Genomic DNA, 17149 nt, shown 5'->3' with positions numbered 1-17149 from the left:
TTAGGATTATGGTTAGTGTTATGGTTAGAGTTAGGGATAGGGTTAGTGATTGTTCTAGGGTTAGGGTTAGTGATGGAGTTAGGGTTAGGTTAGGATTATGGTTTTGATTAGCCCTAGGGTTATGGTTAGTGTTAGTGTTAAGGTTAAGGTTGAAGTTAGTGTTAGTGTTAGGGTAAGATTTTGTGTTAGAATTAGCTTTACGGTTAAGGTTATGGTTAGGGTTAGTTTTAGGGTTAGCTTTAGGTTTAGGGTTAGGATTAGGTTTAGTGTTAGGGTTAGAGTTAGGGTTGTGTTAGAGTTATGGATTGTGTTAGGGTTAGGGTTCCAACTACGAATAAGTTTAGGTTTACGGTTAGTGTGAAAGTTATGGTTAGGTTTAGGGTTAAGGTTAGTGTAAGTGTTAGGGTTTGCTTTAGGATTAGTGTTAGTGTTATGGTTAGAGTTAGGGTTATGATTAGGGTTGTTTTAAGTTTAGGGTTAGTGTTAGGGTTATGGTTAGGGTTAGGATTAGTGTTATGGTTAGGGTTTGGGTTTGTGTTAGGTTTAGGGTTAGGGTTAAGGTTTGTGTTACAAATAAAATTAGCATTAGAGTTAGATTTAGGGTAATGGTTAGTCTTAGTGTTAGGGTTCGTGTTATGGTTAGGTTTAAGTTAAGTGTTAGGTTTAGGTTTAGTGTTAGGATTAGTATTAGCGTTAGTGTTTGGATTAGATACAATTAGGTTAAGGGTTAGTTTTAGGGTTAGGGTTAGTGTTAGCTTTCGTGTTAGGTTTAGTGTCAGTGTTAGGATTATGTTTAGTGTTAGGATTATTGTTAGGGTTAGAATTGAGTTAGGTTTATTGTTAGGGTTAGTGTTAGGGTTAGATTTAGGGTTAGGGTTAGGGTTAGGGTTAGTCTCAGGGTTTGTGTTAGAGTTAGGGTTTGGGATAAATTTAGGGTGTTATGGTTAAGGTTAGGGTTATGGTTAGATTTAGGGTCAGGGTTAGGTTCAGGGTTAGTGTTAAAGTTAGTTTTAGGGTTAGGATTAGGGTTAGTGTTTTTGTTAGGGTTAGGATTAGTGTTAAGGTTAGGGATAAGGTTAGGGTCAGGATTAGGGTTAGAGTTAGTGTTAGGGTTAGGTATAGGGTTAGGATCAGGATTAGGGTTAGGGTTTGGTTTTGTGTTAGGTTTAGGTGTAGGTATAAGTGTGTGTTATGGTTAGGATTAGCATAAGAGTTAGGGTGAGGTTTATGGTTAGTTTTAGGGTTAAGGTTATGGTTGTGGTTAGATTTAGGTTTAGGTTAATGGTTAGTTTTAGTGATAGTTTTAGGGGTAGGGTTAGTGTTAGGTTTAGTTTCAGGGTTAGAGTTAGGGTTATGGTTAGTGTTAGGATTAGTGTTAGTTTTAGGTTGAGGGTTAGTGTTAGGGTTAGCATTAAATTTAGGGTTATGATTAGTGTTAGGATTAGTTTTAAGTTAGAATTACTGTTAGGATTAGGGTTCGGTTTATGTTTATGGTTAGTGATAGGGTTAGGGTTAGGATTAGGGTTAGAGTTACCATTAGTGTTAGGGTAAGGGTAAGGGTTAGGTTTAGTGTTAGGGTTAGGTTTAGGGTTAGGTTTAATGTTTGAGTTAGGGTTAGTGTTAGGTTAAGGGTTCGGGTTAGTGTTAGAGTTAGGGTGAGGTTTATGTTCTGGATTAGCATTAGGGTTATGGTTATTGTTAGGGTTAATGTTAATGTTAAGGTTATGGTTGAGGTTAGTTTTAGTGTTAGTGTTAGGGTTCATGTTAGGGTTAGTTATATGGTTAGTGTTACAGTTAGCGTTAGGGCTAGAGTTAGGTTTAGGATTAGTATTAGGGTTAGGTTTAGTGTAAGGTTTAGTGTTAGGGTTAGCATTAGGTTTCAGGTTAGGGTTAGTGTTTAGTTTCGTGTTAGAAACTGTGTTAGGGTTAGGGTTTTGGTTAAGGATAGAATTAGCTTTTGTGCTAGTGTAAGGGTTAAGAGTAGAGTTAGGGTTAAGGTTAATTAGTGTTAGGGTTAGGCTTATTTTTCGGATTATTGTTAGGTTTAGGTAAGGGTTAGGTTTAGGTTTAGATTAGTGTTAGAGTTAGGGTTTCGATTAGGGTTTATGTTTGTTTTAGGCTTGTGGTTAGTATTAAAGTTACAGTTAGGGTTAGCGTTAGGTTTATGGTTAGTGTCAGGTTTAGTGTTAGGTTTAGTGTTTGTGTTAGGATTAGGGTTAAAGTTAAGTTTAGTGTTGGGGTTAGTTTTAAGTTTAGGGTTAGTGTTAGGGTTAGGGTTAAGGTTAGATTTAGTATTATTTTTAAGGTTAGGTTTATAGTTAGTGTTGGGGTAGGGTTAGGGTTAAGTTTAGGGTTAAGGTTCATGTTAGAATTAGGTTTGGTTTAGTGTTAGGATTAGGGTTAGGGTTCATGTTAGGGTTAGGGTGAGGGTTACTGTTAGTATTAGGTTAGGATTAGGGTTCGGGTTAGAAATAGTGTTAGGATTGGGATAGGATTAGTATTAGTATTAGGTTTAGTTTTATTTATTTTTTTAACTTTTTTATATTTATTTTTTAGTTGTCAGTGGACACAACATCTTTGTTTGTACGTGGTGCTGAGGATCAAACCCAGGCCGCACGCATGCCAGGAGAGCATGAGACATATCCCCAGCCCTAGGGTTAGTTTTAGGGTTAGGGTTAGGTTTAGCATTATGGTTAGTATTAGTATTAGGATAATGGTTAGGGTTAGTATTAGGGTAAGTGTTTGGTTTAGGGTTATTGATATGATAAAGTTACTGTTAAGTCAGGGATAGGGTTAGGGTCAGTGTTAGGGTTAGGGTTAGAGTTCATGTTAGAGTTAGGGTTAGAGTTCGTGTTAGGGTTAGGGTTAGTTTTAGAGATAGGGTTACAGTTAGGGTTAGTGTGAGGGTTAGTGTTATGGTTCAGTTTCTGGTTTGTTATAGGATTAGGGTTAGGGTTAGGGTTTTCTTTAGGATTAGGGTTAAGTTTATGGTTAGAGTTAGTGTTATGGTTAAGATTAGGGTTGGTGTTATGGTTAGGATAAGCATTCGGTTTAGTATTAGGGTTAGTGTTAGATTTAGGGTTAGTGTTATGGTTAGTAATAGGGTTAGGATTGGGGTAAAGGTTAGTTAGGGTTAGGGTTATTGTTAGTGTTAGGATTATTGATAAATTTAGTTTTAGTGTTAGGTAAGGGTTAGTGTTATGGTTAGGTTAGGGTAAAAGTTAAGGTTTAAGTTAAGATTTGTCTTAGGGTTAGGGTTATGGTTACGGTTAGAGTTATTTTTAGGGTTAGGGTTAGTGTTATGTTTAGAGTTGGTGTGAGTGTTAGTGCTGGGTTAGTTTTAGGGTTATGGTTATGGTTAGAATTAGTGTTAGGTTTAGTCTGAGTTTTAGGTTTAATGTAAGGTTTAGAGTTTTTTTTTAGGGTTAGAGTTAGTGTTAGTGTTAGGGTTAGGGTGAGGATTCATGTTAGGGTTAGGGTTAGGTTTAGTGTTAGAATTCATGTTACGGTTAACGTTAGGGTAAGAGTTAGATTTCACTTAGGATTAGGCTTCTCATTATTGTTACTGTTAGGGTTAAGGGTACAGTTAGAATTAGTGTTTTGTTTAGGATTAGAGTTATGGTTACAGTTAGGATTAGGTTTAGGTTTAGTATTAGGGTTTGGATTAGAATTAGGGTTAGTGTTTGTGTTAGGGATAGTGTTAGTGTTAGGATTAGGGTTAGGTTCAGCATTATGGTCAGTGTTATGGTTAAGGTTAGTGTTTGTCTTAGGTTTATAATTAGGGTTAGGTTTACGTTTAGGATTAGTGTTAGGATTAGGGTTAGTGTTAAGTTTAAGGTTAGGGTTGAGGTTAGTGTTAGAGTTAGGGTGAGGGTTAGGGTTAAATTTAGAGTTAGGGTTAGATTTAGGGGTAGAGTTAGGATTCCAGTTAGTGTTAGTTTTAGCCTTAGAATTAGGTTTAGGGTTAGTGTTAGGATTTGCATTAGGGTTAGTTTTCATGTGAGTGTTAGGGTTAGGGTTACAGTTAGTGTTTGAGTTAGGGTTAGGGTTAGGGTGAGAGGTTTAGGATTAGTGTTAGGGTTAGATTTCGTATTAGGCTTAGGTTTAGTGTTAGGGTTACGGTTAGAGTTAACATTAATGTTAGGGTTAGGGTTAGTGTTAGAGTTAGGCTTAAGGTTAGGTATAGGGTGAGCGTTAGTGTTATGTTACTGTTAGGTTTAGGTAAGGATTAAGATTGGGGTTGGATTAGGGACAGGGTGATTGTTTGGATTAGGGTTTGTGTTTGTGTTGGGGTTACGGGTAGTGTTAAGGTTACATTTAGGGTTAGGTTTAGGGTTAGTATTAGCATTAGTCTTAGGTTTAGTGTTTGACTTAGGGTGAGGATTAGTGTTGGGTTTAGGTTTAGGGTTAGGGTTTGCATTAGGGTTAGGGTTACAGTTACGGTTAGTGTTAGGGTTAGGGTTAGAATTAAGGTTATTTTTACCGTTAGTGTTAATGATAGTGTAATAATTAGGCTAAGATTAGGGTTAGGGTTACTGTTAGGGTTAAGATTAGGGTTAGTGTTAGAGTTAGGGTTAGGGTTAGTGTTAGTGTTGATGTTAGAATTATGGTTACATTTACTGTTAGGGTCAGTGTTATGGTTAGTGTTAGAGTTTGTCTTAGGGTTAGGGTTAGGACAAAGGTTAGGATTACATTTGGAATTAGCATTAGGTTTAGGGTCAGTGTTAGTGTTAGGTTTAAATTTAGGGTTGAGATTAGGGTTAGGATTAGGGTTAGGGTTAGTGTTAGGGTTAGTTTTAGAGTTAGTGTTATGGTTCAGGTTAGTGTTAGTTTTAGAATTAGGATTAGGGTTAGGGTTATTGTTAGGGTTAACACTAGGGTTAGTTTTAGGGTTAGTGTCAGGGTTAGGGTTTGGGTTAGTGTCAGGTTTAGATTTAGGGTGAATTTTAGGTTTATGGTTAAGTTTAGGGTTCATATTAGGGTTACAATTAGAGTTAATTTTAGAGTAGGGTTACGGTTAGGGTTAGTATTAGAGTTAGGTTTAGGGTTAATGTTGGGCTTCTTGTTAGTGTTAGGGTTAATGTTTGTGTTAGGCTTATGGTTAGAATTAGTGTTAGGTTTAGGGTTAGGGTTAGTGTTATGATTAGGGTTAGGTTATGTGTTAGGGTTAGTGTTAGAGTTAGGATTAGGTTTAGGGTTAGGATTAGCATTAGGGATAGGGTAATAGTTACAGTTAGTTATTGTTCAGGTTATCATTAAAGTTAGGGTTGAAGTTAGGGTTAGGGTTATTTTTAAGTTTAGGGTTAGTTTTAGGGTTAGGGTTAGGGTTAGTGTTAGGTTTAGGGTTAGGGTCAATGTTAGTTTTAGGGTTAGATATAGGGTTAGTGTTATGGTTATCATTAGGGTTTGTGTTAGGATTAGGGTTTGGGTTAGGGTTAGAGTTACAATTAGGATTAGGGTTAAGGTTAGGATTAAAGTTAGGGTTAGTGTTAGGGTTACCGTTTATGTTAGGGTTAGGGGTAGGTTTAGGTTAATGTTAGTTTTAGGGTTAGGGTTAAGGTTAATGTAAGGGTTAGCTTTAGGATTAGTGTTAGGGTAAGTGTTAGGATTTGGTTTAGGCTTACAGTTAGAGTTAATGTTAGGATTTGTTTTAGGGTAAGTGTTAGGGTTTGGGTTAGTGTTTCTGTTAGGCTTAGTGATACTGTTAGTATTAGGTTTAGGGTTAGGTTTAGGTTTAGGTTCAGTTTTAGGTTTAGGGTTATTGTGTTAGTGTTAGGGTTAGGGTTAAGGTTCAGATTTTTGTTAGTTTTAGGGTTAGTGTTAGTGTTAGTGTGAGGGTTAGTGTTAGGGTTAGGGTTAGTGTTATGTTTATTGTTAGGGTTAGGTTTAGGTTTAGTGATAGGGTTAGGTTTGGTGTTATGGTTAGTGTTAGGTTTAGGGTTATTGCGAGTGTTAGAGTTAGGAATAGGGTTAGATTTGGATAAGTGTTAGGGTTAAGATTAAGTTTGTGTTAGGGTTATGTTAGGGTTAGAATTAGGATTAGAGTTATGGTTCGTGTTATGTTTAGTTTTAGAGTTAGGGTTAGTTTTAGGTTTAGCTTTAGCTTTAGTTTTAGGGTTAGGGTTAGTTTAACGATAGTTTTAGGTTTAGGGTTGGAGTTAGGATTAGTGTTAGGTTTAAGGTTAGGATTAGGGTTAGTGTTACTGTGTATTTTAGGTTTAGGGTTAGGGTTAGTGTTACAATTATGGTTATGGTTAGGATTTGGATTACTGTTTGGTTTAATGTTAGATTTAGGTTTAGGTTTTGTGTTAGGGTTAGGGTTAGGGTTAGGTTTAGATTTAGGGTTAAAGTATGGTTAGGTTAGGATTAGGGTAAATTTTCGGGTGTGTGCTAGAGTTAGGGTTAGGGTAAGTGTTATGTTTAAGTTTGTGGTAAGGGTTAGCATTAGGATTAGAGTTAGGTTTAGCGTTAGGGTTAGGTTTAGCATTAGTGTTGGGGTTGGTGTTAGTGTTAGGGTTAAGTTTATTGTTAGGTTTAGGTTTAAAGTTAGGATAGGGTAGTTTTAGGTTTAGGGTTAAGTTTGTTTTTAGGATTATGGTTAGGATTAGGGTAAGGGTTATTGTTAGTGTTTGTGTTATGGTTTGTGTTAGGGTAAGGTTGAGGGTTAGAATATGGTTACGGTTAGAGTTAGTGTTAGTGTTAGGTTTAGGGTTAGGTTTAGTGTTAGGTTTAGGGTTAGGGTTTTGTAAGTGTTACAACTAGGGTTTATGTTAGGATTACGATTAGGGTTGCTGTTATTGTTAAGTTACGGTTAGGATTAGGGTTAGGGTTAGGTTTAGGTTTAGAATTAGGTTCGGGTTAGGGTTATGGTTAGGGTTAGGTTTACGGTTAGTGTTAGGGTTAGGGTTGGGTTAGGTTAGGGTTAGGGTTAAGGTTAGGATTAGGGCTATTGTTAGGTTTAGGGTTACACTCAGGTTTAGGTTTAGGGGTATAGTTAGGGTTAATGTTAATGTTAGTGTTAGTGTTAAGATTAGCGTTAGTGTTTGGGTTAGGGTTTAGTGAGGTTTAGATTTAGTGTTAGAGTAAGGGTTAGGGTTAATTGTATGTTTAGTGTTAGGGTTACAGTTAGGGTTAAGTTTAGGGTTAGGTTTAGGTTTATTTTTAGGGTTAGAGTTAGAGTTACGGTTAGCGTTAGGGTTTCTGTTATGTTTAGGTTTAGGTTTAGGGTTTGGGTTAGGATTAGTTTTAGAATTAGTGATAGGTTTAGGTTTAGGGTTAAGGTTAGGGTTTGTGATAAGATTAGGGTTAGGGTTAGGGTAATTGTTCGGGTTGGGTTACACTTAGAGTTAGTGTTAGGGTTAGTTAGGGATAGGTTAAGGGTTAAGTTTACGGGTAGTTTTAGGGTTAGGGTTAGGGTTAGGGTTAGGTTTAATATTATGGTTAGTGTTAGAGTCAGGGTTAGAGTCAGGGTTAGTTTTAGGGTTAGGTTTAAGGTTACATTTTGTGTTAGGTTTAGCATTAGGGTTAGGTTTGTGATTAGAGTTAGGGTTAGCATTAGGTTTAGGTGGAGGGTTAGTGTTAGTATTAGGGTTAGGTTTAGCTTGAGGTTTAGGGTTAGCTTTAGAGTTAGGGTAATTGTTAGGGTTAGGGTTAGGGTTAATGTTCGTTTTAGGGTTAGGATTAGGGTTAGGGTTAATGTTTGTATTAGGGTTAGATTTGGTGTTACTGTTAGGATTATGGTTAGGTTTGGTTTAGTGTTTGGATTAGGTTTAGAATTAGTGTTAGTGTTAGGGTTACAGTTTGTGTTAGCGGTAGGTTAGGGTTAGGGATGGGGTTATGGTGAGTGTTAGGGTTAGGGTTAGTGTTAATATTAGTGTTAGGTTTAGGTTTAGGTAAGGATAAGGGTTAAGGATAGATTAGGGATAGGTTAGGGTATGGGTAAGGTATGTGTTTGTGTTAAGGTTAGGGTTAGGATTAGGATTAGTTTTAGGGTTAGGTTTAGGTTTAGGATTAGTTTTAAGGTTAGTGTTATATTTACTGTTTTGTTTAGGGTTAGGGTTAGGGTTGCCTTTAGTGTTAAGGATAGTGTTAGGTTGAGGTTTAGTGTTAGGTAGAGTGTTAAAGTTAGGGTTAGTGTTAGGGTTAGGGTTATGCTTACGATTAATGTTAGGGTTAGGGCTAGGGTTAAAGTTAGTGTTAGTGTTAGGTTGAGGTTTAGTGTTAGGTTTAGGGTTAAAGTTAGGGTTAGTGTTAGGGTTAGGGTTATGGTTACGATTAATATTGTGGTTAGGTTTAGGGTTAGTGTTATGTTTAGGGTTAGGGTTAGGGTAGGGTTATGTTAAGAGTTTGGGTTAGTGTTAGAATTAGGGTTAGGGTTAGGGTTAGTGTTATGTTAGGGTTAGGGTTAGTGTTATGTTTTGTTTGGGTTAGGTTAAGGAAAGGGTTATGGTTAGGGTTTTGGTTTGTGTTACAGTTAGTGTTAGTGTTATGGTTCAGGTTAGTGTTTGTGTAAGGGTTAGGGTTTGTGTTAGGGTTACGGTTAGGTTTATGTGTAGGTTTATGTTTAGGATTAGGCTTAGGGTTACGCTTAGGTTAGTGTTAGGTTAGGGTTAGGGTTAGTGTTAAGGTTATTGTAAGGGTTAGGATTAGGGTAAGGGTTAGGTTAGGGTTAGGTTAAGGGTTAAGGTGCATGTTAGTGTTAGGGTTAGGGTAAGTGTTAGGTTTAGGATTAGGGTTAGGGTTAGGTTTAGGGTTAGTGTTAGAGTTAGCGTTAGTGTTAGGTTTAGTGTTAGTGTTTGGGTTAGGGATATAGTCAGGTTTAGGATTAGTGTTAGGGTTAAGGTTAGTGGTAGGTTTAGGTTTTTGGTTAGGATTACAGTTACTGTTAGGGTAATAGTTATTGTTATTATTAGGGTTAGGGATAGTGTTAGAATTAGGGTTAGGGTTAGAGTTAGTGTTAGGGTAAGATTTAGGGTTAGGTGTAGTGTTATGTTTATGATTAGTGTTAGTGTTAGTGTTAAGATTAAAGTTAGGTTTAGTGTTAGGGTTAGGATTAGGGTTAGAGTTAGGTTTAGGGTTAGGTTAGGGTTTCTCTTAGGACTGGGTTTAGGTCTAGGGTTAGGGTTTGTGTGAGGGTTACTGTTAGTTTTAGTGTTAGGGTTAGAGTTTGTTTTAGGATTAGGTTTAGGGTAATTGTTATGGTTATGGTTAGGGTTATGGTTAGAGTTAGTGTTAGGATAAGTGTAAGGTTTAAAATTAGGGTTAGTTTGAGTAAGTCCCATTTGTTGATTAGTGTTAGGGGTTAGGGTTACATTTAGGATGATTTTTTGTGTTAGAGTTAGTGTTAGGGTTAGTGTTAGTGTTAGGATTAGGGTTAGGTATAGGGTTAGTGTTAAAGTTAAATTTAGGGTTTGGTTTAGTTTTGTATTTAGGCTTAGTGTTTGTTTTAGGGTTAGCATTAGGGTTAGGGTTAGTGTTAGGTTTCGAATTAGGTTAAATTTACCATTAGGGTTAGGGTTTCTGTAAGGATTAGGGTTAGGTTTATGGTTAGTTGTAGGTTTAGGGTTAGGGTTAGAATTAGTTTAGGGTTAGGGTTAGGTTTAGGTTTAGGTTTAGGTTTCGGGTTAAGGTTAGGGTTAGTTTTAGGTTTAGGTTTAGGGATGGGATTAGAGATAGGTTTAGGCTTAGGACTAGGGTTAGGGTTAGGGTTAGTGATACGTTAGGGTAAGTGTTAGGATTAGGGTTGAGGTTGAAGTTAGTGTTAGGTTTAGGGTTAGGTTTAGGGTTAGGTTTTGTGTTAAGGTTAGGATAAGGGTTATGGTTTGGGTTAGGCTCTCTGTTACGAAAAGGGTTAGGTTTAGGTTTAGCGTTAGCGTTACTGTTATGGATATTGTTATGGTTAGTGTTAAGGATTGTGTCAGTATTTTGGTTAAATTTAGGGTTACTGTTAGTTTTAGAGTTACGTAGAGGTTTAGGGTTACTTTTAGGGTTAGGGTTAGTTTTAAGTATAAGGTTAGGTTTAAGGTAGGTTTAGGGTTAGGGTTTGAGTTAGTGTTAGAATTAGGGTTAGGTTAGGGTTAGAATTATGGTTAGTATTAGGTTAGGATTAGGGTTTTGTTAGGTTATGGTAAGAGTCATGATTAGGTTTATGGTTTTGTTACAGTTAGGGTTAGTGTTAGGTTATGGTTAGCATTAGGATTACTTTTAGTGTTAGGGTTGGGGTTAATATTATGGATACGTATAGGGTTTGTGTTAGGGTTACAGCTAGGTTTATGTGTAGGTTTATGGTTATGATTAGGCTTAGGGTTAGGTTAGGGTTAGGTTTAGTGTTAGTTTTAGGGTAAGGGTTAGATTAGGGTTAGTGTAAGGCTTAGCGTGAATGTTAGGGTTGTGTTAGGTTAAGTGTTAGGTTTACATTTAGGGTTAGAGTTAGGTTTAGGGTTAGGTTTACGTTTAGGGTTAGAGTTAGGTTTAGGGTTAGTTTTAGGGTTAGCATTAGAGTTAGGTTTAGCGTTAGTGTTTGAGTTAGGGTTATATTTAGGTTTAGGTTTAGTATTAGGGTTAGGGTTACTGTTAGGGTTAGGTTTAAATTTTGGGTTAGGTAATGTTAGGTTTAGGGCTAGGTTTGCAGTTAGGATTACGGTTAGAATTAGGGTAAGGATTAGTCTTAGGGTAGGGTTAAAGTTAGTGTTAGAGTTAGGGTTAGTGTTAGGGTTAGGTTAAGGTTTAAGCTTAGGGTTACAGTTATGGTTAGAGTTAGTGTTAGGGTTAGGATTAGGTTTAGTGTAAGGGTTAATGTTAGGGTTAGTGTTAGGTTTACAATTAGTGTTAGGGTTAGGTATAGGGTTTCTGTTAGGGTTGGGGTTAGGTTTAGGGTTAGGGTTAGTGGGAGGGTTATTGTTAGGTTTAGGGTTAGGGTTCAGGTTAGGGTTTCCCTTAGGATTAATATTTAAGTTTGTTTTAGGGTTAATATAAGAGTTAGGTTTAAGGTTAGTGTTAAAATTAGGGTTAGGGTTACTGTTAGGGTTAGGGTTATTTTTAGAGTTAGGATTAGCGAGAGGTTCAGGGTTAGGATTAGTGTAAAGATTAGGGTTAGTTTTGCTGTTAGGTTTAATGTAAGGGTTAAGATTAAGTTTTGGGTTAGGGTTAGAGTTATAGTTAGGGTTAGTTTAGGGTTAGGGTTGTTTTAGGGTTAAGCTTATGGTTAGGAATGGGGTTAGGATTAGGGTTATATATAGGATTAGGTTTAAGGTTAGGGTTAGGTTTACAGTTAGGGTTAGGGTAGTTTTAAGGTTGGGGTTAAAATTAGGTTTATTTTTAGAGTTACTGTTAGGTTTAGGCTTATTGTTAGAGTTAGGGTTAGGCTTAGTTTTACGGTTACAGTTAGTGTTATGGTTAGGTTTAGGGTTAGGTTTGGTGTTAGACTTGGTGTTAGGGTTAAAGTTATGTTTAGAGTTAGGATTAGGGTTTATGTAAGGTTAGGGTTACACTAAAAATTATTGTTAGGGTAATTGTTAGGATTAGGGTTAGTGTGAGGTATATAGTTAGGGTTAAGGTTAGTGTTAGGTTTAGGGATATGGTTAGTGTTAGAGTTAGAATTACTGTTAGGGTTAAAGTTTGTTTTAGGGTTAGGGTTAGGGTTAGGATTAGGGTTACACTTAAGATTAAGTTTAGTGTTACATTAGGGTTAAGTTTAGGGTTAGAATTATGTTTAGGGTTAGGGTTAGTGTTAGAATTAGGGTTAGGGTTAGGTTTAAGGTTAGTGTTAGTTTTAGGGTTAGGGATAAATTTAGGGTTATTGTTATAGTTATGGTTAGGGTTAGGGTTAGGGTTAGGGTTAGGTTTAGTGTTACTGTTAGGGTTAGTTTAGGTTAAGGTTTAGGGTTAAGATTAGTGTTAGGATTACGGATAGTGTAAGGTTTAAGGTTTGGCTTAGCTTTAGGTTTAGTGATAGGTTTACGGTTATGGTTAGGGTTAAGGTTAGGGTTAGTGTTAGAAATAGGGTTAAGTTTAAGGTTAGGTTTAGGTTAGGTTTAGGGTTTGTGTTAGGGTTAGGGTTAGTGTAGGGTTATTGATGGTATTAGATTTTCGGTTAGGATTAGATTTTAAATTAGTTTTAGTGTTAATTTTAATGTTAGGGTTAGGATTAGGGTTAGTGTTAGGTTTTGTGTTAGTTTTAGGGTTAGTGTGAGACTTAGGGTTAGGGTTAGGTTTATTGTTTGGTTTAGGGTTATATTTAGAGTTATATTTAATGTTAGATTTAGGAATAGGGTTATGCTTATGGGTAGATTTTGGTTAGGGTTAGGGTTAGGATTGGGGTTAGTCTTAGGGTCTGTGTTAGGGTTAGGGTTAGGGTTAGTGTTAGGATATAGTTAGGGTTAGAGGAAGGGTTACTGTTAGGGTTAGGGTTAGGTTTAGATTTATTATTTGGGTTATGGTTATATTTAGGGTTAGGTTTAGTGTTAGATTTAGGATTAGGGTTATGGTCGGGTAGATTTAGGGTTAGGATTAGGGTTAGGATTAGCGTTAGTCTTAGGGTCTGTGTTAGGGTTAGGGTTAGGGTTAGTGTTAGGATAAAGTTTGGGTTAGGGGAAGGTTTACTGTTAGGGTTAGGGTTAGGGTTAGCATTAGGGTTAGGGTTAGGGTTTGTGTTAGTTTAAGGGTTATGTTCAAGGATAGGTTGAAGGTTACGGTTATGATTAGGGTTAGGGTTAGTGTTAGGTTAAGTGTTAGTGTTACTGTTAGGGTTAGGGTTAAGGTTAGGGTTAGGGTTATTGTTAGGGTTAGGATTCGTTTTACAGTTAGGGTTAGGGTTAGTGTTAGGATTAGGGTTAGTGTTAGGGTTAGGGTTAGATTTAGGGTTAGGGAGAGTGTTAGGGTTATGATTAAGGTTAGGTTTAGGTTAGGGTTAGGATTTGTGTAAGGGTTTGGGATAATCTTATGTTTATGGTTAGGGTTATTTATAGGATTTGCGTTAGGGTTACTGTTAGGGTTAGGGTTAGAGTTAGGATTAGTGTCAGGATAGTGTTATTCTTAGCGTTAGTTTTAGGCTTAGTGTTAGTGTTAGGGTTAGGGTTATCGTTAGTGTTAGGTTTAGCTTTAGGGTTAGTTTTAGGTTTAGGGTAGGGTTAGAATTAGGTTGAAGGTTGGTGTTAGGGTTAGGGGTAGGGTTAGCCTCAGGTTTAGTGTTAAAGTTATTATTAGGCTTAGGGTTAGGGTACGGCATAGGGTTAGTGTTAGAATTAGGGTTAGGTTAGGTTTACTGACAGGTTTAGGGTTGGTTAGGGTTAGGGTTAGGGATGGGTATAGTGTTAGTGTTAGAGTAATGGTTAGATTAGTGTTAGGGTTAAATTAAGGTTTAGTGTTAGGGTTAGTTTTACGGTTAGGGAAGTGTTAAGGTTAGAGTTAGGTTTAGGTTTATGGTTACCATTAGCATTAGGTTTAGTGTCAAGTTTAGAATTAGGGTTCCTGTTAGGGTTAGGGTTAGGGTTAGGGTTAATCTTAGTGTTAAGGTTATGGTTAGGGTTAATATTTGGGTTAGGGTTTGGGTTAGGGATAGGTTTAGGGTTATGTTAGTGTTAGGGTTTATGTTAGTGTTAGTGTTAGTGTTAGGTGTAGTTTTAGTATTAGGATTAGGGTTAGTTTTAGGGTTAAGGTTGTGTTTAGGATTAGGGTTAGGTTTAGGGTTAGGGTTAGTTTTAAGGTTAGGGATAGGGTGATTGTTAGTGTTAGGGTTAGTTTTAGGGTTACATTTTGGGTTAGGATTAGAGTTAGCATTAGGGTTAGTGTTATGGTTATGGTTAGGGTTAGGGATACGGTTGGGGTTAGGGTGGGTTTTAGGATTAGATTTAGGGTTTGGGTTAGGTTTAGGTTTAGTGTTAGGTTTAGGGTTATGTTATGAATTAGTGTCAAGATTAGAATTACAATATAGGTTAGTTTTATAATTAGGGTTAGGGTAAAGTTTATGGTTAGAGTTAGCGTTTGTTTTAGGGCTAGGATTAGGGTCAGGTTTAATTTAAGGTTTAGGGTTTGTGTTATGGATTGGGTTAGGGTTACAGTTAAAATTAGTGATAGAGTTAGCATTAGGGTTAAGGTTAGGGGTAGAATTACATTTAGTGTTATGATTAGGGTTAGCTTTAGGGTAAGATTTAGAGTTAGGGTTTGTGTTAGGGTTAGGGTTAGGGATAAGCTTAGGGTTTGTGTTCAGTTAACAATTAGGTCCAGTGTTAGGGTTAGCATTATGGTTAGGATTAGGGTTAGGTTTAGTGTTAGGGTTAGGTTTCCAGTTAGTGTAGGCTTAGGGTTAGGTTAGGGTAAAGTTTACTGTTAGGGTTAGGGTTAGGGTTAGGTTTCCATTTAGAGTAAGGGTTAAGGTTAGGGTTAGGGTTACTGTAATGGTTAGATTAGGGTTAGAGTTTGTGTTAATTTAGGGTTAGTGTTAGGTTATGGATAGGATTAGCATTAGGGTTAGGGTAATTTTGAGGTTAGGTATAGTGTTTGTGTAAGGGTTGGGCATAGGATTAAGGTAATTGTTAGGTTTAGGGTTAGGGTTAGTGTAAAGTTTAAGTTTGGTTTAGTGTTTGTGTTAGGGTTAGGGTTAGGGTTGGGGTTATGGATAGGATTAGGGTTAGGGTTAGTGTTGGGTATACGGTAAGTGTTAGGATTAGGGTTAGTGTTAGAGTAGGTTTGAGGTTGGATTTAGGTTTAGGGTTAGGGTTAGGCTTAGTGCTAGTGTTAAAGTAAGGGTTAGTGTTAGAGTTAGGGTAAGAGTTAGAGTCAGGTTGAGGGTTAGTGTTAGGATTAGGATTACAGTAAGAATTAGTTTTAGGTTTAGGGTTAAGGTTAGCTTAAGATTAGTATTAATATTAGGGTTAGGTTTAGGGTTAGGTCTTTCGTTAGGGTTATTGTGAGGGTTAGTTCTAGAGTTAAATAGCGTTAGTGTTAGAGTTATGGTTAGAAATAGAGTTAGGTTGAGGGTAATTGTTAGGCTTGGGATTATGGTAAGTATTAGTGTTAGCGTTAGGGGTAGAGTTATGGTTAGTGTTAGGGTTAGCTTTACGGTTAGGGTTAGGGTCAGGTTAGGGTTAGTGTTAGGATTATGGTTTGTGTTAGGGTTAGGGTTAAATTTCTGTTTACGGTTAGGGTCAGGGTTAGGTTTAGGTTAGGGATAGGGTTATTTTTTGGGTAAGGGTTAGGTTTAGGGTTAGATTTAATGTTAGTGTTATGGTTAAGGTTAGTGTTAGTGTTAGGTTTAGGAATAGGGTTAGGGTTAGAATAGGGTTGGGTTTTGTGTTACAGTTAGGGTTAGGTTTAGTGTTTGTATAAAGGTTTTTGAGAGAATTAGTATTAGGGTTAGGGTTAGGCTTAGGGTTAGTGTTATGGTTAGTGTTACAGTTAGGGTTAGGTTTAGGTATAGGGTTAGGATTAGTGTTAGGATTAGTGTTAGTGTTAGGGGTGGGTTTAGGTTTAGGTTTAGGGTTAGGATTAGGTTTAGGTTAGTATTAGTGTATTAGAGTTAGGTTTAGATTTAGGGTTAAGGTTAGGGTTAGGATTAATGTTTGTGTTTGTGTTACGGTTAGTGTTATGGTTAAGGTTAGAGTTAGCATTGGGCATAGGGTTAGTGTTAGGGTTAGGGTTTTGTTTAGGGTTAAGGGAGGGTTAGGTTTAGTGTTATGGTAAGAATTAGTGCTTGGGTTAGGGTTAGGGTTAGGTTTAGGGTTAGTTTTAGGTTTCAGGTTAGGGTTAGTGTTAGGTGTAGGGTTAGGTTTAGAGTTAGGACTAGTGTTATGGTTAGGGTTTGTGTTAGGATTAGGGTTAGGGTTATGCTTACAGTTAGGATTAGGGTTAGATTTAGGTTAGGGTTAGGGTTAGTGTTAGGGTTAAGTTAGGGTTATGGTTAGGATTTGGATTAGGGTTAGGGTTATGGTTCGCTTTAGGGTTCGTGTTAGGGCTAGGGTTAGGGATAGGGTCAGGGTTTGTGTTCAGGTAACGGTTAGGGTCAGTGTTAGAGGTAGGATTAATTTTAGGATTTGGGAGAAGTTTAGAGTTATGTTTAGTGTTAGTGTTAGTGTTAGAGTTAGGGTTAGGTTTAAGGTTAGGGTTACTATGAGGTTTAGGATTAGGGTTAGGTTAAGATTTAGCGTTAGGTTTAGGGTTAGGGTTATGGATAGGATTAGAGTTAGGGATTGGGTTAGAGTTAGCATTAGGTTTAAGGTTAGGATTAGTTTTAGGTTTAGGGTTAGTTTTAGGGTTAGGTTTAGGGTTAGGGTTAGTATCCGTGTTCTTGTTCATGTTAGGGTTAGGGTTAGGGTTAGTGTTAGTGCTATGGTTAATGTTAGAGATATGGTTAGGATTAGTGCTAGACTTTAAATTAGGGTTCGGTTTATTGTTACATTTAGGATTAGGGTAGGGGTTAGGGTTAGTGTTATGGTTAGGGTTAGGTTTAGACTTAGGTTTAGGATTAGTGTTAGGTTTATTGTTATGGTAAGAATTAATATTAGGAATAGTTTTAGAGTATTGTTAGTGTTAGGGTTAGGGTTAAGTTTACAATTAGGGTTAGGTTTATTGTTAGGTTTAGAGTTAAACTTAGGGTTAGGGTTTGTATTTTTATAAGGTTTAAATTTAGGATTAGATTTAATATTAGTGTTAGGATTATGTTCACTGTTAGGGTGGGTTAATATTAAGTTTAGGGTTAGATTTAAAATTAGTGTTAGTGTTATGTTTATGGTTAGGGTTAGTGTTAGGGTTAAGGTTAGGTATAGGGTTAATATTAGGGTTTGGTTATTATTAGCGTTTGTGTTACGGTTACTGTTAGTGTTAGAGTTAAGGTTATGGATAGAATTAGGGTTAAAGTTAGGGTTTCGGTTAGGGTTAAGGTTAGTGTTAGGATTAGAGTTTTGGTTAGATTGTGTGTTAGGGTTAGGTTTATGTTTAAGTTTATGGTTAGGATTAAGGCTAGGGTTTGTGTCAGAGTTAGAATTAATGTTATTTTCAGGATTAGGGTTAAGGATAGGGTTAGTGTTAGGATTAGGGACAAGGTTATTGTTAGGTTTAGATTTGGGCGTAGAGTTATGGTTACTATCAGAATTAGCGTTAGGGTTATTATAGTGTTAGGGGTAGGATTAGGGTTTTGTTAATGATTAGATTTAGT

Source organism: Marmota flaviventris, chromosome 14, assembly GCF_047511675.1.
Source record: "Marmota flaviventris isolate mMarFla1 chromosome 14, mMarFla1.hap1, whole genome shotgun sequence".
NCBI lineage: Eukaryota > Metazoa > Chordata > Mammalia > Rodentia > Sciuridae > Marmota > Marmota flaviventris.
The sequence above is the reverse complement of the archived record's forward strand: the minus strand, read 5'-3'. Positions refer to the sequence as shown.